General features: G+C 39.7%; 42 non-coding genes across 42 annotated transcripts; 1 reads left to right on the top strand and 41 right to left on the bottom strand.

Moving 5' to 3' along the window:
* The first annotated feature begins 5,611 nt into the window (after positions 1–5,611).
* Positions 5,612–5,693, top strand: trnas-cga (transfer RNA serine (anticodon CGA)). The gene has a single exon. It is a non-coding gene; the product is annotated as a tRNA-Ser (tRNA).
* Positions 5,694–6,382: 689 nt separating this feature from the next.
* On the bottom strand, positions 6,383–6,464 carry trnas-cga (transfer RNA serine (anticodon CGA)). Its single transcript has one exon. It is a non-coding gene; the product is annotated as a tRNA-Ser (tRNA).
* Positions 6,465–7,501: 1,037 nt separating this feature from the next.
* trnas-uga (transfer RNA serine (anticodon UGA)) lies at positions 7,502–7,583 on the bottom strand. The gene has a single exon. It is a non-coding gene; the product is annotated as a tRNA-Ser (tRNA).
* A 680-nt stretch (positions 7,584–8,263) lies between these two features.
* Positions 8,264–8,345, bottom strand: trnas-aga (transfer RNA serine (anticodon AGA)). Its single transcript has one exon. It is a non-coding gene; the product is annotated as a tRNA-Ser (tRNA).
* Positions 8,346–8,501: 156 nt separating this feature from the next.
* trnas-uga (transfer RNA serine (anticodon UGA)) lies at positions 8,502–8,583 on the bottom strand. The gene has a single exon. It is a non-coding gene; the product is annotated as a tRNA-Ser (tRNA).
* A 139-nt stretch (positions 8,584–8,722) lies between these two features.
* On the bottom strand, positions 8,723–8,804 carry trnas-cga (transfer RNA serine (anticodon CGA)). The gene has a single exon. It is a non-coding gene; the product is annotated as a tRNA-Ser (tRNA).
* A 151-nt stretch (positions 8,805–8,955) lies between these two features.
* trnas-aga (transfer RNA serine (anticodon AGA)) lies at positions 8,956–9,037 on the bottom strand. Its single transcript has one exon. It is a non-coding gene; the product is annotated as a tRNA-Ser (tRNA).
* A 152-nt stretch (positions 9,038–9,189) lies between these two features.
* trnas-uga (transfer RNA serine (anticodon UGA)) lies at positions 9,190–9,271 on the bottom strand. The gene has a single exon. It is a non-coding gene; the product is annotated as a tRNA-Ser (tRNA).
* Positions 9,272–9,410: 139 nt separating this feature from the next.
* trnas-cga (transfer RNA serine (anticodon CGA)) lies at positions 9,411–9,492 on the bottom strand. The gene has a single exon. It is a non-coding gene; the product is annotated as a tRNA-Ser (tRNA).
* Positions 9,493–9,643: 151 nt separating this feature from the next.
* Positions 9,644–9,724, bottom strand: trnas-aga (transfer RNA serine (anticodon AGA)). The gene has a single exon. It is a non-coding gene; the product is annotated as a tRNA-Ser (tRNA).
* A 152-nt stretch (positions 9,725–9,876) lies between these two features.
* trnas-aga (transfer RNA serine (anticodon AGA)) lies at positions 9,877–9,958 on the bottom strand. Its single transcript has one exon. It is a non-coding gene; the product is annotated as a tRNA-Ser (tRNA).
* Positions 9,959–10,097: 139 nt separating this feature from the next.
* trnas-aga (transfer RNA serine (anticodon AGA)) lies at positions 10,098–10,178 on the bottom strand. Its single transcript has one exon. It is a non-coding gene; the product is annotated as a tRNA-Ser (tRNA).
* Positions 10,179–10,318: 140 nt separating this feature from the next.
* On the bottom strand, positions 10,319–10,400 carry trnas-uga (transfer RNA serine (anticodon UGA)). Its single transcript has one exon. It is a non-coding gene; the product is annotated as a tRNA-Ser (tRNA).
* A 155-nt stretch (positions 10,401–10,555) lies between these two features.
* On the bottom strand, positions 10,556–10,636 carry trnas-aga (transfer RNA serine (anticodon AGA)). Its single transcript has one exon. It is a non-coding gene; the product is annotated as a tRNA-Ser (tRNA).
* A 140-nt stretch (positions 10,637–10,776) lies between these two features.
* Positions 10,777–10,858, bottom strand: trnas-uga (transfer RNA serine (anticodon UGA)). The gene has a single exon. It is a non-coding gene; the product is annotated as a tRNA-Ser (tRNA).
* Positions 10,859–11,010: 152 nt separating this feature from the next.
* Positions 11,011–11,092, bottom strand: trnas-uga (transfer RNA serine (anticodon UGA)). Its single transcript has one exon. It is a non-coding gene; the product is annotated as a tRNA-Ser (tRNA).
* Positions 11,093–11,223: 131 nt separating this feature from the next.
* trnas-aga (transfer RNA serine (anticodon AGA)) lies at positions 11,224–11,304 on the bottom strand. The gene has a single exon. It is a non-coding gene; the product is annotated as a tRNA-Ser (tRNA).
* Positions 11,305–11,455: 151 nt separating this feature from the next.
* trnas-uga (transfer RNA serine (anticodon UGA)) lies at positions 11,456–11,537 on the bottom strand. Its single transcript has one exon. It is a non-coding gene; the product is annotated as a tRNA-Ser (tRNA).
* A 155-nt stretch (positions 11,538–11,692) lies between these two features.
* Positions 11,693–11,774, bottom strand: trnas-aga (transfer RNA serine (anticodon AGA)). The gene has a single exon. It is a non-coding gene; the product is annotated as a tRNA-Ser (tRNA).
* Positions 11,775–11,926: 152 nt separating this feature from the next.
* On the bottom strand, positions 11,927–12,008 carry trnas-uga (transfer RNA serine (anticodon UGA)). The gene has a single exon. It is a non-coding gene; the product is annotated as a tRNA-Ser (tRNA).
* Positions 12,009–12,147: 139 nt separating this feature from the next.
* Positions 12,148–12,229, bottom strand: trnas-cga (transfer RNA serine (anticodon CGA)). Its single transcript has one exon. It is a non-coding gene; the product is annotated as a tRNA-Ser (tRNA).
* Positions 12,230–12,380: 151 nt separating this feature from the next.
* On the bottom strand, positions 12,381–12,462 carry trnas-cga (transfer RNA serine (anticodon CGA)). Its single transcript has one exon. It is a non-coding gene; the product is annotated as a tRNA-Ser (tRNA).
* Positions 12,463–12,613: 151 nt separating this feature from the next.
* trnas-aga (transfer RNA serine (anticodon AGA)) lies at positions 12,614–12,695 on the bottom strand. The gene has a single exon. It is a non-coding gene; the product is annotated as a tRNA-Ser (tRNA).
* A 152-nt stretch (positions 12,696–12,847) lies between these two features.
* On the bottom strand, positions 12,848–12,929 carry trnas-aga (transfer RNA serine (anticodon AGA)). The gene has a single exon. It is a non-coding gene; the product is annotated as a tRNA-Ser (tRNA).
* Positions 12,930–13,068: 139 nt separating this feature from the next.
* trnas-aga (transfer RNA serine (anticodon AGA)) lies at positions 13,069–13,149 on the bottom strand. The gene has a single exon. It is a non-coding gene; the product is annotated as a tRNA-Ser (tRNA).
* A 140-nt stretch (positions 13,150–13,289) lies between these two features.
* On the bottom strand, positions 13,290–13,371 carry trnas-uga (transfer RNA serine (anticodon UGA)). The gene has a single exon. It is a non-coding gene; the product is annotated as a tRNA-Ser (tRNA).
* Positions 13,372–13,522: 151 nt separating this feature from the next.
* trnas-uga (transfer RNA serine (anticodon UGA)) lies at positions 13,523–13,604 on the bottom strand. The gene has a single exon. It is a non-coding gene; the product is annotated as a tRNA-Ser (tRNA).
* Positions 13,605–13,759: 155 nt separating this feature from the next.
* trnas-aga (transfer RNA serine (anticodon AGA)) lies at positions 13,760–13,840 on the bottom strand. The gene has a single exon. It is a non-coding gene; the product is annotated as a tRNA-Ser (tRNA).
* A 140-nt stretch (positions 13,841–13,980) lies between these two features.
* On the bottom strand, positions 13,981–14,062 carry trnas-uga (transfer RNA serine (anticodon UGA)). Its single transcript has one exon. It is a non-coding gene; the product is annotated as a tRNA-Ser (tRNA).
* Positions 14,063–14,213: 151 nt separating this feature from the next.
* Positions 14,214–14,295, bottom strand: trnas-uga (transfer RNA serine (anticodon UGA)). The gene has a single exon. It is a non-coding gene; the product is annotated as a tRNA-Ser (tRNA).
* Positions 14,296–14,434: 139 nt separating this feature from the next.
* On the bottom strand, positions 14,435–14,515 carry trnas-aga (transfer RNA serine (anticodon AGA)). Its single transcript has one exon. It is a non-coding gene; the product is annotated as a tRNA-Ser (tRNA).
* A 151-nt stretch (positions 14,516–14,666) lies between these two features.
* Positions 14,667–14,748, bottom strand: trnas-aga (transfer RNA serine (anticodon AGA)). The gene has a single exon. It is a non-coding gene; the product is annotated as a tRNA-Ser (tRNA).
* A 152-nt stretch (positions 14,749–14,900) lies between these two features.
* trnas-uga (transfer RNA serine (anticodon UGA)) lies at positions 14,901–14,982 on the bottom strand. The gene has a single exon. It is a non-coding gene; the product is annotated as a tRNA-Ser (tRNA).
* A 139-nt stretch (positions 14,983–15,121) lies between these two features.
* Positions 15,122–15,202, bottom strand: trnas-aga (transfer RNA serine (anticodon AGA)). The gene has a single exon. It is a non-coding gene; the product is annotated as a tRNA-Ser (tRNA).
* A 153-nt stretch (positions 15,203–15,355) lies between these two features.
* Positions 15,356–15,437, bottom strand: trnas-aga (transfer RNA serine (anticodon AGA)). Its single transcript has one exon. It is a non-coding gene; the product is annotated as a tRNA-Ser (tRNA).
* Positions 15,438–15,575: 138 nt separating this feature from the next.
* On the bottom strand, positions 15,576–15,657 carry trnas-aga (transfer RNA serine (anticodon AGA)). The gene has a single exon. It is a non-coding gene; the product is annotated as a tRNA-Ser (tRNA).
* A 154-nt stretch (positions 15,658–15,811) lies between these two features.
* trnas-uga (transfer RNA serine (anticodon UGA)) lies at positions 15,812–15,893 on the bottom strand. The gene has a single exon. It is a non-coding gene; the product is annotated as a tRNA-Ser (tRNA).
* A 155-nt stretch (positions 15,894–16,048) lies between these two features.
* On the bottom strand, positions 16,049–16,130 carry trnas-uga (transfer RNA serine (anticodon UGA)). The gene has a single exon. It is a non-coding gene; the product is annotated as a tRNA-Ser (tRNA).
* Positions 16,131–16,282: 152 nt separating this feature from the next.
* On the bottom strand, positions 16,283–16,364 carry trnas-uga (transfer RNA serine (anticodon UGA)). Its single transcript has one exon. It is a non-coding gene; the product is annotated as a tRNA-Ser (tRNA).
* Positions 16,365–16,503: 139 nt separating this feature from the next.
* On the bottom strand, positions 16,504–16,585 carry trnas-aga (transfer RNA serine (anticodon AGA)). The gene has a single exon. It is a non-coding gene; the product is annotated as a tRNA-Ser (tRNA).
* Positions 16,586–16,740: 155 nt separating this feature from the next.
* trnas-aga (transfer RNA serine (anticodon AGA)) lies at positions 16,741–16,822 on the bottom strand. The gene has a single exon. It is a non-coding gene; the product is annotated as a tRNA-Ser (tRNA).
* A 153-nt stretch (positions 16,823–16,975) lies between these two features.
* On the bottom strand, positions 16,976–17,057 carry trnas-aga (transfer RNA serine (anticodon AGA)). The gene has a single exon. It is a non-coding gene; the product is annotated as a tRNA-Ser (tRNA).
* Positions 17,058–17,189: the final 132 nt, after the last annotated feature.

Here is a 17,189-nt window from a genome sequence, read left to right as displayed (position 1 = left end):
GCAAAGAAAAAAACATACAGAAACTATTAAAATAAAAATGATGTGGAAAAAGAAACAATAAAAATGAATAATAGCCAAATAAAAAATAAAAGAAATTAAAGTAAAATAAATTCCTGGTAGTGACTTCTTTTGTCAAATTGATCCAAAATATGCATAGAATCATCTGTAAAGACTTTTCTGCATAACTTCATGAGTTAGTGACACAAAACAAACAATTAAATAACTAGATAAATATTTAAAAATGAAAAGAAGATAAGTTTTTTAAAAGGTTAAAAATCAATTTATCAATAAAACACAAGTAAATAAAAATGCAAATACAAGTTGCTCTATCAGAGATGATCCACTTGTTGAAGATGATTGACGGGGATTAAGCGACCTGCGGTGGTTGGAGGCGAAGGAGCGGAGAACAAGGAGAGAGGATTATGCAAAACACGTATTATTATGCAAATAGAGGAGAAAATAGTCTGGTGTCACATATTGTGTCATTTATCAGGGTGAAAAAAACTAGATAGTCTACATGTATTTTCAAAAACTTTGCACCGACTTAGAAAATTATTACCAACAAATTTTAAAAAATGTAAAAGTTTTAAGGATTGAAAATATTTTTCTGTCCCACATTTCACCTGTTGCAAACTTATATCATCTTAAACTTACATGTCTGGAACCTATAGCTCAAAAAGATTATCCATAAATGAAGCTATAAAAATTAACTTTAAATAAGAGAGAATTGGTCTATTTGTTAATTGAAATCATTGCTGAAAATGAGTTTTCATCTTTTTCATCAGACGTTTGAATATTTTGTGATGTTTTCACAGTTTAATAAGTTTTGCTTCTTTAATGCTGCACAGTGGGAGAAACTTTACATTTTTGTCCAATATTATCTGATACTTCTAATAGTTGAAATATGATTTTATTTCTCTGTGACTGATTAAATACAAGCTGAAATGTGACATGATTGTACAAGAAATGGTAATACAGTCAAACAAATAAAATAAAAATTAGGAATTCGACTCTTCTGTTAAATCTTCATTAAAATGTTGATCTGGATTTTAAAGAGTTTTCTAGCTGCACATATGGAGGATATTTCTGTGGAGTTTTGCATTATTTCTATTAATACGGGAAGCAAGTTAAGTTAAAAAATGTTTAGGAAAGTTGTTCAAAATGAAGGTATTGCAGTATAAAAATGAAATCTGTTGTTGTCAGGTTAATTTTTTTCACTCAAGAAAACTTTAAAGGCAAGATGTAAATCATAAAAGAAGAGAATAATATCCTGCCATGTCTGAGATAATATCTTTAGAAATATGTGCCCAACATTTCCTTAACATGGAAACAAAAGCATCCCTCAGTCACCATCCCTCCACCACCGTGCCCAACAGTGTAGAAAAGACATCGGTGAATTTGTTGATACATTTGTTTCTAGGAAGCTGGTCCTAAATGTTTGTTGGGTTTTTCTACATGCTGCAGAAAGAATAATGGCTTTTGTTTTGCTGATGATCAGCAGCGACTGGCTGCGACTTTAAATCTGGATGAAGCAGCTGAAATTCTGCATCAAAAACACAAACAGAGCAGAGAAGAGACTTTTTACTATTGTTTGTTCTTGAAGGACGTTTCAAGCAACTGAAAGCAACTCACAAAGCAACAGAACAAAACTTTAAAGAACAGAAACTTTGAACTCAACAAAAGAAGAAGAAGAAGACATGGATTTCTGCTCTTAGATTTGAAAACAAAAATGTTGTGACCTCCACTTCCTCCTCCTCCTCCTCCTCCTCATGATGTCACTGCCTGCTAAAGCCTCCAGCAGCAGCAGAGCGGCGGGGAGAGAAGTCATCCTCTCTGCCAAACAGTTTGGAGGTTTTTCTTGTTGCGTGTCGATCAGAAGGAGAAGCGATGGCACCGGTGCAGGAGACCTGCAGCAGGAGCCTGCAGCGGTCAGATGGTGACGTGAGCAGAAGGTCCGGGAGGAAGAGGAGGAGGAAGAGGAGAAGGAAAGCCAAAGGTTGGTCAAGAATCTAAACTCACACTGAGTCGAACTGAACGTTACATCTGTTATTATTCCAGTTTCTGTTAGAATGAGATTCTGCAGGCTGATCTTTGTCTGTTTGAAACATTTTTATTAATCTTTGTTTACAATAAACTTAATTACTTAAATGAAACTTTTTTAACTAAGATAAACTTGTTTCTCCCTCTGAAGCTGTTAGGTCTCCAACACTGCAAAAACACAAAATCCTACCAAATATTTTTGGTCTAGTTTCTAGTGAAAATATCTTAGAACACTTAAAATAAAATAAAAACTAATTTACAAGTAACTTTTCGGAATGACATAGGAGTTTGTTTTAGGTCAAAATCTCCTTAATGAAAAGATTCTTGTTTCATTAGCAGATTATTTCATATTTTTCCCATGTTGTAAATGAAATAATCTACCAGTGAACCCAGAACGTTTTATAAATATTAAGAAATTATTGACTTAAAACAAACTCTTACTTCAAAGTTAGTTTTGTCTTATTTCAAATGCACTAAGATATTTTCACTAGAAAAAACACTTGAGATTTTGTGTTTTTGCAGTAAATAAAGTCCCGTGTTGTTAATGTATTACAGTCGGACTCAGTTCAGTTTTTGTCTGATTTATAAGCATGTTAGTTTTTCTACAGCATGATGAATATCAACATCGATATTTTGAGCATCGCCATCCAGTTTTCTGCATCTGTAAACTCATGTTTCACTCTGTCAAATATGGTTTTGGATGCTGTTGTTAGTTGTTAAAGTTTAAGTATGCAGGAAACATAATTCCAGCTGCTATTTTGGTAAATTTCATTCATGTTAACAAACAAATCAACAGGTTTCATTCAGTTTTAACTAAAACAGAAGGAAGGCGACTGTTTTATAAAAATGAAGGTGGAAGAAGAGGCAAAAATATCACATTGGCTTCAGGGTTTGTTGAAAAGTTGTCAGCTCAGAAAAATGACGAGACTTCACAGACGCTGTATGATCAACACACAGTTATCAATTAAAAAGAAAAATGTGATTTACGTGCAATATTCCTCCTCACCGAGACATGCATGCAGAGCTCTGCTCCAAGATGCCAAACTTGACGGTGTGCAACGATCTTTATAGAAAAACAGAAAACTTTTCTATCATGTTGTCCATAAACTGGTGAATGACTGGAACTGGCAGTTGAGGTGCAGAAACCAAACGCAGGTTAGACCGTCTCAGCCAGAGGAAAAAATGAGAACTTGGGTCTGTTGGGATGTTTTTAAACATTTTATCTGATTTAATTCAACCTGATGAAACTTTTTGTTGGGAGGAAATTTAAGCAAACTCACAGAGAAATTTCAAATAGTAGTTTAGAAAAGGAATATCTAATATTTATGCACCACAAACCAGAATAATATAAAGCAATAATTAATTTTCATCCTGAACTATTCTGCAGATTGTTAAAAACAATCTAATATTTCACTGTTTAAACAGATGAGCAGAAGGAGTTCAGAGGTTAAATCTGTGAAGCAAAAGTCAAAATGCTGGATTTTCTGTGTGCTGTTTGCATAAACGTATTATCTGATGGAGATAAGCTGGAAGCAGAATTAGTCATAATTACAGGTCAGCTTGATGAAGCAGCCATTGTTCTGCACATGTTGATCCTCTAAAAGCTACAGATTACTCCGTCATGACTGCAGTTTCACATCCAGTTCTTACTTTAAATGCTTTAAGCTTTTTCCACTATTATTAAAGACCCATCAACCTTTTTATGAGTGCTTCCTTTAAACAAAGCCCTCCAGGAATCATTACTCTGCACAGTCCATAAAATTATGTGGTTTTTAAACATCTGACGCTTCTGTTTGCAGCAGGTATTTTACAAATGACGGCATCTTTTTCTCACTGAGGAAAATTACTATTGTGACACAAGGATTAAAAAAAATCTTTCAGTTCAGAGTCACATAAAATAAATAAAATGTCACCAACTGTGTAATTTCATCTTTTCATTACAATAATGACTACAGATCATCAAATTTTCATGCCAGATGAAAGAAAGGTTTTTTCTGAGCCTGTAGAGAAATCCATTTGATTCTGTTGTGAAATAAAAATATTCTGCATAAAACAAGAAGTTCTGCTAAACAGGTCACATTCATTTGTACATTTTATTTACTCCATCATTGCATTGTGAATAATCATAAATTTCTACAAGAAGGTCAATCAAGTTGATGCAGAATCTCAACATTAAACATCATTTTAGATGTTTTTTTTATGATAATCTGCTTCTTTCGCTGTGAGCAGAGTTTGAACTTGCTCAAACTTTTAAACCCTATCGGATTTCGAATCCAACGCCTTACCCACGCGGCCATCACAGCGCCCTCTGCTGGAGCGGAGTCACGCAACACCATAATATGAAAACAACAGAAGTTCATTCCTGTTCAAAACAAAAACCTTCTGGTTTAAATAAGAGACTTAAATGCAACTTTAAAAACACAACTCAGATTTTTAATCATTAAAACTGAAACCGTTAAAGTCACAGAAAATGTAATGAAAATCGCGTTTTAATGTTGATTTACGCATTTTAGTTGAGCAGTTTTATTTGATATGGTTTTGCTGAAGATTCACATTTAAGGCGATTTTATTTAATGATTTGATCAAAACGGGTATAGAAAAAACTCCACGAGTTAAATAAATAAATACGCAAAGCAATTTTTGTTTTGCTTTTTTTAACAACTTGAAAGGACGATTTCTTCCATTTCATAATAAAATAAATTAATTCCGTAAAGCTGACGCTGCTGGACAAGGTGACGACATGATTGAATTAGTAAAACAGATAAAAACATGAGATCATTGTGAGATTTTAGGGAAAAAAGTGTTTGGGCTGCAATAAAAACCCTTCTGCTGCATTTTAAAGTCAAACGAACGAGCTGTTATTCGCTGGCCGCTGCGTCTCGGGGAAATGATTGGATTGTCCCGCTTTCAGGCAGGATTACCGGCCAACAGCTGCTGTCCTCCGCGTCTGTCTGCGTTTGGACGTTTTCATGGATGGGATGTATTTTGGATAAGTGTCTCCATCGCTGCCTTCAGACCTTTGAGGCGTTTCAACGCACACCCCCGCTGATGGGCGCTACGATGGCCCTCACTCCTCTGGGAACATTAGCGCGATGGTTTTCATGCTCATTCCACATAATGTCATAAATCCTCTGCAAAACAATATTTTTATTGCTTGGAAAGGAAGAACTCTGGTGCATTTAAACCTAGAAATCGCTGATACTAAATAGAAATAAGAGAATTAGAAATCATTAACAAGCAGTGACTTATGTTTTTCTGGAACAGATGTAAGTTTGCTCTCATTAGACCACAGGGTGTTTAAAATGTCATGTACGGCCCCTGGACCAAAATTAAAGAAATTAGGACAAAAACTCAAACTTTTAAATGAAAATCTACTTACAAAAATATTAGATGCGACACAAAGTGGTCATTTGGTTTCCTTCTGTTGTCATGGTAACTAAGAACACATCTACTCTAATGCTTTTAACAGCCACATTAAAACTTGGCTGACTTGTGCTCTGAGTGACCTACATCCTGTTCTCATTGCTGAGGATAGATTCATTTTATTATTTTATTCCTTCAGTGTCGTGAAGCTGTGATGGCCGAGTGGTTAAGGCGTTGGATTCGAAATCCAATAGGGTTTCCCTGCGCAGGTTCAAGCCCTGCTCACAGCGAACAAAGTTCTTATCAGGATTAGGAGAGCAAACATTTATTTGCACCTAAAAAGTGTCACAGTGAGTAAGCTCAGATTATTTGCATCAACTCCTCTGAGGTGTGTTATCTGACGTTGAATCTGTTTATGATGCATCTCTCCAACTATCAGCAATGTTTAAACTCAAGATGTGACTTTATTTAACTTATATGCACAAAATATGTACAGGCTTGGACAGAACTGTCTCAGAATATCATTACTCTAATGAAAAATGGAGGGACGGCTTGATGCAGCAATAATTTCATAGCCTGGTGAACGAATGAATGAACCAATTATAGAACAGGTCAGATGTTTTAATTGCATTCGTCCAGTGAAACTTTCACTAAATGAAATTATTTATTGAATGAGGCTGTCTATAAAAACAACATAACGCTGCAAATGGGTCTTAATCCAAAAAGTTTCCACATTCCTGTGTCCTTGTGGAAGGGCAGTCCAGGTTGCAGGTAGATGAGACAATTTGCCATTAATTGTTGTGTGAAAATGAAATTATCCACAGCTGTCAGACCCCAAACCGAGAGCAGGACTTCCTCCCACCATGTCTAACTTAATTATCCCAAACACAACCAGAAGTCAGATATGGATTTATCTTTTCATCCCAGAGTAAAACCTTCATATGACATCAGCTTAACAGATAAAGAATAGTTTCCACTCCGCTGTGAGCAGGATTCGAACCTGCGCAGGGAAACCCCATTGGATTTCGAGTCCAACGCCTTAACCTCTCGGCCATCACAGCTACGAGTGTTTACATCTGAATAAAAACCTGAAGGAGGGACATAAAGGAAGGAACAACGCGAGATGAGAAACTGAAGAGAGGACTGAAATGGATGCAGACACTTGGAGTAACTTTTATATTATTGAGATAAATATTAAAAATCCAGATAGAAACTGGTTTTAGTCTTTGGATTCTTTGCAAATAAAACAAGACAGAAGAACTCGATTCATGTTTTACTTTAATATACAGAAAATTGATTGGTTTAGTGTTTTAAACCAACTGATTCTCCCAGTCTAAAATCATTGTGAGCAGGATTCGAACCTGCGCGGGGAAACCCCATTAGATTTCGAGTCGAGTTAACCGCTCGGCCATCACAGGTGCCTGCCTCTCAATCAGAGGAAAAATAAATCCAACATGATCCAAGCCAGAGGTCAAGTCCTCTAGGGTCGCCAGTCTGGACAAGAAACAGGAAAAAATAATTCATTAAAATTAATTACCCAAGTGAGCAGCCGATTAACGTAACTGTTGTGTTTGCATTACCTGAGGAAGCCAGAGTACCCAGGAAGAACGCACAAATTCAGAAGGAGAACATGCAGACTGGAGCTCAAGAAGTTATCCAGTCTCCTTAAATAATAGCAATAATGTATACCTTATACAAGAAAACCACCAGAAACATAGAAATTCATTTAAAAAACAACACAATAATTATTAACTATAATTAAAACTTATTCAGATTTCTAAGCTCAGTTTCAGAATCAGGAGCACAACATGTCTGACATTTAAAAAGTTATTCAAATCATTTCAACTCTCTGGGTCTGGAATAATATTTAATTTTTAAGTATCAGTGTTAAGAAAGATTATTTGTATTTTCCACGTATTGTCAATACTGTCCATTTATAGACAAATATATGATGAAATCACTGTGAACAGGATTCAAAACACGTGAGGAAAAAACTTCATTTGCAAAGTTTCTTCCTAAGTGATATTAAGAAGATGTATTTTCTGAAATCCTGGTCATTTTAATACAAAAACCTTCCCAGGATGATTTATAAATGACTCGCTGTGAGCAGGATTCGAACCTGCGCGGGGAAACCCCATTGGATTTCAAATCCAACGCCTTAACCTCTCGGCCATCACAGCTGCTTAAAGCTTACGTAAATCTGCATAAAAAAACATAGATGGGATTTAAGTGGTTGGAAGGGGAGGGATGAGGAAAAAGACAATTTTTGGAAAGAAATAATTAATTGGGATGATAAAATCCTCTAAAAACAGATGAGAAAGTGGAATTAGATGGAGACCAAAACTGGGAGTAAATGATGGTTCTGTAAATACTAAGAAACACATAGGTGGAATAAAAAAGGTTGTGAAAAGGGGTAAAGAAGATCCTGATGATACTTGACAACACGGAGAGTTCAACTTTTTAAAATCTGTGCATCAATTTCAGAAGATTAAATCGAACCCAAGGGAACAAACTGAGATTTGGTAAATGCAGGATAACATCTGTGAAAGTCAACAAACAAGAGTTTGTGTCATCTTTAGTTCAGGATTTTATATCTGCTTTTGTTTCATGTGGAAATAAGAATTAATCGCAATCTAATACACACCTGTCACACTTAAACTTTCATTTATTTGATCTACAACTTCTTACAGTAAAAAGTCGCTGTAAGGCATCCATCACAGCTGGATGCCTTGACATGTAATCGAGAAGCAACAAGTGAACGTATTACTGAACCTGAAATCTGAAATAAACCATGGTTGTTCTGCAGCTTTTCATCAACCAAACAAATACCTCAGATATGGTGGACCCTGGAGTCTAAAATCGCTGTGAGCAGGATTCGAACCTACGTGGGGAAACCCCATTGGATTTCTAATCCAACGCCTTAACCGCTCGGCCATCACAGCTGCATATTCTAATAGGTAATATTAGGATCAAAAGATGAATGTAATAAGTCACTGGAGTAATGAAGGCAACTTTGAACTACACCAAGAGATCTGAGATGCTCTCCATTCATTAGTTGTTAAAAAAAATCAGGTGTGTTGGAACCTGTAGTCTAAAATCGCTGTGAGCAGGATTTGAACCTGCGCGGGGAAACCCCATTGGATTTCAAATCCAACGCCTTAACCTCTCGGCCATCACAGCTGGATGCCTTGACATGTACTCAATAAGCAACAAGTGAACGTATTACTGAAAATGAAATCTGAAATAAACCATGGTTTTTCTGCAGCTTTTCATCAACCAAACAAATAGCTCAGATATGGTGGACCCTGGAGTCTAAAATCACTGTGAGCAGGATTCGAACCTACGTGGGGAAACCCCATTGGATTTCGAATCCAACACCTTAACCTCTCGGCCATCACAGCAAGCCATTGTGAGATGTTGCCAACGATCAGAACATGGATGTAACAAGTCAGTGACGTAATAAAAACAAATTTGACCTAAATCGGGAGATCTCAGATACTCTCCCTTAATCTGTTAACAGCTTCAGGTGTGTTGGAACCTGTAGTCTAAAATCGCTGTGAGCAGGATTTGAACCTACGTGGGGAAACCCCATTGGATTTCTAATCCAACGCCTTAACCGCTCGGCCATCACAGCTGGATATTGTGATATGTAGCGAACGATCAGAATGTGGATGTGAACAGTCACTGAAGTATTAAAGACAAACATAAACTACATAAGGGGATCTCAGATGCTCTCCCTCGATCTGTTAAACAGCATCAAGTGTGTTGGACCCTGTAGTATAAAATCGCTGTGAGCAGGATTTGAACCTACGCGGGGAAACCCCATTGGATTTCAAATCCAACGCCTTAACCTCTCGGCCATCACAGCTGGATGCCTTGACATGTACTCAAGAAGCAACAAGTGAACGTATTACTGAAAATGAAATCTGAAATAAACCATGGTTTTTCTGCAGCTTTTCATCAACCAAACAAATAGCTCAGATATGGTGGACCCTGGAGTCTAAAATCGCTGTGAGCAGGATTCGAACCTACGTGGGGAAACCCCATTGGATTTCGAATCCAACACCTTAACCTCTCGGCCATCACAGCAAGCCATTGTGAAATGTTGCCAACGATCAGAACATGGATGTAACAAGTCAGTGACGTAATAAAAACAAATTTGACCTAAATCGGGAGATCTCAGATACTCTCCCTTAATCTGTTAACAGCTTCAGGTGTGTTGGAACCTGTAGTCTAAAATCGCTGTGAGCAGGATTCGAACCGACGCGGGAAACCCCATTGGATTTCTAATCCAATGCCTTAACCTCTCGGCCATCACAGCTTGATATTCTATTATGTAACCAAGGAGCAAAAGATGGATGTAGCAAGTCATTGGAGTAATAAAGGAAATCTTGAACTAAACCAGGAGTTCTCAGATGCTCTCCCTTAATCTGATCAACAGCTTCAGGTGTGGTGGACCCTGTAGTCTAAAATCGCTGTGAGCAGGATTTGAACCTACGTGGGGAAACCCCATTGGATTTCTAGTCCAACGCCTTAACCTCTCGGCCATCACAGCTGGATGCCTTGACATGTAATCAAGAAGCATCAAGTGAACGTATTACAGAACATGAAATCTGAAATAAACCATGGTTGTTCTGCAGCTTTTCATCAACCAAACAAATAGCTCAGATATGGTGGACCCTGGAGTCTAAAATAGCTGTGAGCAGGATTCGAACCTACGCTGGAAACCCCATTGGATTTCTAATCCAATGCCTTAACCGCTCGGCCATCACTGCTGGATATTGTGATATGTAGCGAACGATCAGAATGTGGATGTTTGTATTAAAGACAAACATAAACTACATAAGGAGATCTCAGATGCTCTCCCTCGATCTGTTAAACAGCATCAAGTGTGTTGGACCCTGTAGCATAAAATCGCTGTGAGCAGGATTTGAACCTGCGCGGGGAAACCCCATTGGATTTCAAATCCAACGCCTTAACCGCTCGGCCATCACAGCTGGATAGTCTAATAGGTAACCAAGGAGCAAAAGATGAATGTAATAAGTCACTGGAGTAATGAAGGCAACTTTGAACTAAACCAACAGATCTGAGATGCTCTCCATTCATTAGTTGTTAAAAAAATTCAGGTGTGTTGGAACCTGTAGTCTAAAATCGCTGTGAGCAGGATTCGAACCTACGCGGGAAACCCCATTGGATTTCTAATCCAATGCCTTAACCGCTCGGCCATCACAGCTGGATATTGTGATATGTGGCGAACGATCAGAATGTGGATGTTTGTATTAAAGACAAACATAAACTACATAAGGAGATCTCAGATGCTCTCCCTCGATCTGTTAAACAGCATCAAGTGTGTTGGACCCTGTAGCATAAAATCGCTGTGAGCAGGATTTGAACCTACCCGGGGAAACCCCATTGGATTTCAAATCCAACGCCTTAACCTCTCGGCCATCACAGCTGGATATTGTGAAATGTAGCCAACGATCAGAACGTGGATGTAACAAGTCATTGGAATAATAAAGGAAATCTTGAACAAAACCACGAGATCTCAGATGCTCTCCCTTAATCTGACCAACATCTTCAGATGTGTTGCAGCCTGTAGTCTTAAATCGCTGTGAGCAGGATTTGAACCTACGCGGGGAAACCCCATTGGATTTCAAATCCAACGCCTTAACCTCTCGGCCATCACAGCTGGATGCCTTGACATGTAATCAAGAAGCAACAAGTGAACTTGTTACTGAACCTGAAATCTGAAATAAACCATGGTTTTTCTGCAGCTTTTCATCAAACAGCTCAGATATGGTGGACCCTGGAGTCTAAAATCGCTGTGAGCAGGATTCGAACCTACGCGGGAAACCCCACTGGATTTCTAATCCAACGGCTTAACCTCTCGGCCATCACAGCAAGACATTGTGAAAAGTTGCCAACGATCAGAACGTGGATGTAACAAGTCAGTGACGTAATAAAAACAAATTTGACCCGAATCGGGAGATCTCAGATACTCTCCCTTAATCTGTTAACAGCTTCAGGTGTGTTGGAACCTGTTGTATAAAATAGCTGTGAGCAGGATTTGAACCTGCGCGGGGAAACCCCATTGGATTTCAAATCCAACGCCTTAACCGCTCGGCCATCACAGCTGGATAGTCTAATAGGTAACCAATGAGCAAAAGATGAATGTAATAAGTCACTGGAGTAATGAACGCAACTTTGAACTAAACCAACAGATCTGAGATGCTCTCCATTCATTAGTTGTTAAAAAAATTCAGGTGTGTTGGAACCTGTAGTCTAAAATCGCTGTGAGCAGGATTCGAACCTACGTGGGGAAACCCCATTGGATTTCTAATCCAACGCCTTAACCGCTCGGCCATCACAGCTGGATATTGTGATATGTAGCGAACGATCAGAATGTGGATGTGAACAGTCACTGAAGTATTAAAGACAAACATAAACTACATAAGGGGATCTCAGATGCTCTCCCTCGATCTGTTAAACAGCATCAAGTGTGTTGGACCCTGTAGTATAAAATCGCTGTGAGCAGGATTTGAACCTGCGCGGGGAAACCCCATTGGATTTCAAATTCAACGCCTTAACCTCTCAGCCATCACAGCTGGATGCCTTGACATGTACTCAATAAGCAACAAGTGAACGTATTACTGAAAATGAAATCTGAAATAAACCATGGTTTTTCTGCAGCTTTTCATCAACCAAACAAATAGCTCAGATATGGTGGACCCTGGAGTCTAAAATCGCTGTGAGCAGGATTCGAACCTACGCGGGGAAACCCCATTGGATTTCGAATCCAACGCCTTAACCTCTCGGCCATCACAGCAAGCCATTGTGAAATGTTGCCAACGATCAGAACATGGATGTAGCAAGTCAGTGACGTAATAAAAACAAATTTGACCTAAATCGGGAGATCTCAGATACTCTCCCTTAATCTGTTAACAGCTTCAAGTGTGTTGGAACCTGTAGTCTAAAATCGCTGTGAGCAGGATTTGAACCTGCGCAGGGAAACCCAATTGGATTTCGAATCCAACAACTTAACCGCTCGGCCATCACAGCAAGCCATTGTGAAATGTTGCCAACGATCAGAACATGGATGTAACAAGTCAGTGACGTAATAAAAACAAATTTGACCTAAATCGGGAGATCTCAGATACTCTCCCTTAATCTGTTAACAGCTTCAGGTGTGTTGGAACCTGTAGTCTAAAATCGCTGCGAGCAGGATTTGAACCTGCGCGGGGAAACCCCATTGGATTTCTAATCCAACGCCTTAACCGCACAGCCATCACAGCTTGATATTCTATTATGTAACCAAGGAGCAAAAGATGGATGTAGCAAGTCATTGGAGTAATAAAGGAAATCTTGAACTAAACCAGGAGTTCTCAGATGCTCTCCCTTAATCTGATCAACAGCTTCAGGTGTGGTGGACCCTGTAGTCTAAAATCGCTGTGAGCAGGATTTGAACCTACGTGGGGAAACCCCATTGGATTTCTAGTCCAACGCCTTAACCTCTCGGCCATCACAGCTGGATGCCTTGACATGTAATCAAGAAGCATCAAGTGAACGTATTACAGAACATGAAATCTGAAATAAACCATGGTTGTTCTGCAGCTTTTCATCAACCAAACAAATAGCTCAGATATGGTGGACCCTGGAGTCTAAAATCGCTGTGAGCAGGATTCGAACCTACGCTGGAAACCCCATTGGATTTCTAATCCAATGCCTTAACCGCTCGGCCATCACTGCTGGATACTGTGATATGTAGCGAACGATCAGAATGTGGATGTTTGTATTAAAGACAAACATAAACTACATAAGGAGATCTCAGATGCTCTCCCTCGATCTGTTAAACAGCATCAAGTGTGTTGGACCCTGTAGCATAAAATCGCTGTGAGCAGGATTTGAACCTACGCGGGGAAACCCCATTGGATTTCAAATCCAACGCCTTAACCTCTCGGCCATCACAGCTGGATATTGTGAAATGTAGCCAACGATCAGAACGTGGATGTAACAAGTCATTGGAATAATAAAGGAAATCTTGAACTAAACCACGAGATCTCAATTACTCTCCCTTAATCTGTTAACAGCTTCAGGTGTGGTGGAACCTGTTGTATAAAATCGCTGTGAGCAGGATTTGAACCTGCGCGGGGAAACCCCATTGGATTTCAAATCCAACGCCTTAACCGCTCGGCCATCACAGCTGGATAGTCTAATAGGTAACCAAGGAGCAAAAGATGAATGTAATAAGTCACTGGAGTAATGAAGGCAACTTTGAACTAAACCAACAGATCTGAGATGCTCTCTATTCATTAGTTATTAAAAAAATTCAGGTGTGTTGGAACCTGTAGTCTAAAACCGCTGTGAGCAGGATTCAAACCTACGCGGGAAACCCCATTGGATTTCTAATCCAATGCCTTAACCGCTCGGCCATCACAGCTGGATATTGTGATATGTAGCGAACGATCAGAATGTGGATGTTTGTATTAAAGACAAACATAAACTACATCAGGAGATCTCAGATGCTCTCCCTCGATCTGTTAAACAGCATCAAGTGTGTTGGACCCTGTAGCATAAAATCGCTGTGAGCAGGATTTGAACCTACGCGGGGAAACCCCATTGGATTTCAAATCCAACGCCTTAACCTCTCGGCCATCACAGCTGGATATTGTGAAATGTAGCCAACGATCAGAACGTGGATGTAACAAGTCATTGGAATAATAAAGGAAATCTTGAACTAAACCACGAGATCTCAATTACTCTCCCTTAATCTGTTAACAGCTTCAGGTGTGGTGGAACCTGTTGTATAAAATCGCTGTGAGCAGGATTTGAACCTGCGCGGGGAAACCCCATTGGATTTCAAATCCAACGCCTTAACCGCTCGGCCATCACAGCTGGATGCCTTGACATGTAATCAAGAAGCAACAAGTGAACTTGTTACAGAACCTGAAATCTGAAATAAACCATGGTTTTTCTGCAGCTTTTCATCAACCAAACAAATAGCTCAGATATGGTGGACCCTGGAGTCTAAAATCGCTGTGAGCAGGATTCGAACCTACGCGGGAAACCCCACTGGATTTCTAATCCAACGGCTTAACCTCTCGGCCATCACAGCAAGACATTGTGAAAAGTTGCCAACGATCAGAACGTGGATGTAACAAGTCAGTGACGTAATAAAAACAAATTTGACCCGAATCGGGAGATCTCAGATACTCTCCCTTAATCTGTTAACAGCTTCAGGTGTGTTGGAACCTGTTGTATAAAAAAGCTGTGAGCAGGATTTGAACCTACGTGGGGAAACCCCATTGGATTTCTAATCCAACGCCTTAACCGCTCGGCCATCACAGCTGGATATTGTGATATGTAGCGAACGATCAGAATGTGGATGTGAACAGTCACTGAAGTATTAAAGACAAACATAAACTACATAAGGAGATCTCAGATGCTCTCCCTCGATCTGTTAAACAGCATCAAGTGTGTTGGACCCTGTAGTATAAAATCGCTGTGAGCAGGATTTGAACCTGCGCGGGGAAACCCCATTGGATTTCAAATCCAACGCCTTAACCTCTCGGCCATCACAGCTGGATGCCTTGACATGTACTCAACAAGCAACAAGTGAACGTATTACTGAAAATGAAATCTGAAATAAACCATGGTTTTTCTGCAGCTTTTCATCAACCAAACAAATAGCTCAGATATGGTGGACCCTGGAGTCTAAAATCGCTGTGAGCAGGATTCGAACCTACGCGGGAAACCCCATTGGATTTCTAATCCAATGCCTTAACCGCTCGGCCATCACTGCTGGATATTGTGATATGTAGCGAACAATCAGAACATGGATGTAAAAGGTCACTGAAGTAATAAACAAAATCAGGAGATTTTCAGAGCTGTTGGATGCTCTCCCTTGATTAGTAGCTAAATAAATTCAGGTGTGTTGGACCCTGTAGTCTGAAATCGCTGTGAGCAGGATTCGAACCTACGTGGGGAAACCCCATTGGATTTCTAATCCAACGCCTTAACCGCTCGGCCATCACAGCTGGATATTGTGATATGTAGCGAACGATCAGAATGTGGATGTTTGTATTAAAGACAAACAAACTACATAAGGAGATCTCAGATGCTCTCCCTCGATCTGTTAAACAGCATCAAGTGTGTTGGACCCTGTAGCATAAAAACGCTGTGAGCAGGATTCGAACCTACGTGGGGAAACCCCATTGGATTTCTAATCCAACGCCTTAACCGCTCAGCCATCACAGCTGGATATTGTTAAATGTAGCCAACGATCAGAACGTGGATGTAACAAGTCATTGGAATAATAAAGGCAATCTTGAACTAAACCACGAGATCTCAGATGCTCTCCCTTAATCTGATCAACATATCTTCAGATGTGTTGCAGCCTGTAGTCTTAAATCACTGTGAGCAGGATTTGAACCTGCGCGGGGAAACCCCATTGGAGTTCAAATCTAACGCTTTGCCCACTCAGCCATCACAGCTGGATAGTCTATTATGTAACCAAGGAGCAAAAGATGAATGTCATAAGTCACTGGAGTAATGAAGGCAACTTTGAACTAAACCACGAGATCTCAGATGCTCTCCATTCATTAGTTGTTAAACAAATTCATATATGTTGGACCCTAAAGTCTAATATCGCTGTGAGCAGGATTCGAACCTGCGCGGGTAAGCCCCATTGGATTTCAAATCCAACGCCTTAAACGCTCGGCCATCACAGCTGGATATTGTGATATGTAGCGAACGATCAGAATGTGGATGTAAAATGTCACTGAAGTAATAAAAACAAACATGACCTGAATCGGGAGATCTCAGATGCTCTCCCTTAATCTGTTAAACAGCATCAAGTGTGTTGGACCCTGTAGTATAAAATCGCTGTGAGCAGGATTTGAACCTACGCGGGGAAACCCCATTGGATTTCAAATCCAACGCCTTAACCTCTCGGCCATCACAGCTGTATGCCTTGACATGTACTCAATAAGCAACAAGTGAACGTATTACTGAAAATGAAATCTGAAATAAACCATGGTTTTTCTGCAGCTTTTCATCAACCAAACAAATAGCTCAGATATGGTGGACCCTGGAGTCTAAAATCGCTGTGAGCAGGATTTGAACCTACGCGGGGAAACCCCATTGGATTTCTAATCCAACGCCTTAACCTCTCGGCCATCACAGCTGCATATTCTAACATGTAACCAAGGAGCAAAAGATGAATGTAATAAGTCACTGGAGTAATGAAGGAAACTTTGAACTAAACCAAGAGATCTCAGATGCTCTCCATCCATTAGTTGTTAAACAAATTCATATATGTTGGACCCTATAGTCTAAAATCGCTGGGAGCTGGATTCGAACCTGCGCGGGGAAGCCCCATTGGATTTCTAATCCAACGCCTTAACCGCTCGGCCATCACAGCTGAATATTGTGATACATGGCAAACGATCAGAACATGGATGTAAAAAGTCACTGTAGTCATAAACAACATCAGGAGATTTTCAGAGCTGCTGGATGCTCTCCCTTGATTAGTAGCTAAATGAATTCAGGTGTGTTGGACCCTGTAGTCTAAAATCGCTGTGAGCAGGATTCGAACCTACGTGGGGAAACCCCATTGGATTTCTAATCCAACGCCTTAACCGCTCGGCCATCACAGCTGGGTGTTAAATAATGTAGTCAAGGAACAAAATATGAATGTGTGGAGAAATAAACTGGGAAAATTAAGACAAACAGTCTTCATCTTCATGCCTGAAACTTTGAGACGCATCTCTGCATCAACACATCTGTAT

This window comes from Xiphophorus hellerii, chromosome 6 (assembly GCF_003331165.1).
Source record: "Xiphophorus hellerii strain 12219 chromosome 6, Xiphophorus_hellerii-4.1, whole genome shotgun sequence".
Classification (NCBI taxonomy): Eukaryota; Metazoa; Chordata; class Actinopteri; order Cyprinodontiformes; family Poeciliidae; genus Xiphophorus; species Xiphophorus hellerii.
The sequence above is the reverse complement of the archived record's forward strand: the minus strand, read 5'-3'. Positions and strand labels throughout refer to the sequence as shown.